Source organism: Schistocerca nitens, chromosome 7 (genome assembly GCF_023898315.1).
Source record: "Schistocerca nitens isolate TAMUIC-IGC-003100 chromosome 7, iqSchNite1.1, whole genome shotgun sequence".
Classification (NCBI taxonomy): Eukaryota; Metazoa; Arthropoda; class Insecta; order Orthoptera; family Acrididae; genus Schistocerca; species Schistocerca nitens.
In genome coordinates this window covers 334,056,981-334,057,658 of record NC_064620.1, presented here as the reverse complement: position 1 = coordinate 334,057,658, position 678 = coordinate 334,056,981, and positions in this window count along the sequence as shown.

Sequence of the window (678 nt, the reverse complement as noted above, 5' to 3'; positions counted from 1 at the left end):
TAAATCAGTAAGTGGCTCGAAACAGCATATCCAGACACTCCGGGATGATGATCGCATTGAAACAGAGGATGACACGCGTAAAGCTGAAATACTAAACACCTTTTTCCAAAGCTGTTTCACAGAGGAAGACCGCACTGCAGTTCCTTCTCTAAATCCTCGCACAAACGAAAAAATGGCTGACATCGAAATAAGTGTCCAAGGAATAGAAAAGCAACTGGAATCACTCAACAGAGGAAAGTCCACTGGACCTGACGGGATACCAATTCGATTCTACACAGAGTACGCGAAAGAACTTGCCCCCCTTCTAACAGCCGTGTACCGCAAGTCTCTAGAGGAACGGAGGGTTCCAAATGATTGGAAAAGAGCACAGGTAGTCCCAGTCTTCAAGAAGGGTCGTCGAGCAGATGCGCAAAACTATAGACCTATATCTCTGACGTCGATCTGTTGTAGAATTTTAGAACATGTTTTTTGCTCGAGTATTATGTCGGTTTTGGAAACCCAGAATCTACTATGTAGGAATCAACATGGATTCCGGAAACAGCGATCGTGTGAGACCCAACTCGCTTTATTTGTTCATGAGACCCAGAAAATATTAGATACAGGCTCCCAGGTAGATGCTATTTTTCTTGACTTCCGGAAGGCGTTCGATACAGTTCCGCACTGTCGCCTGATAAACAA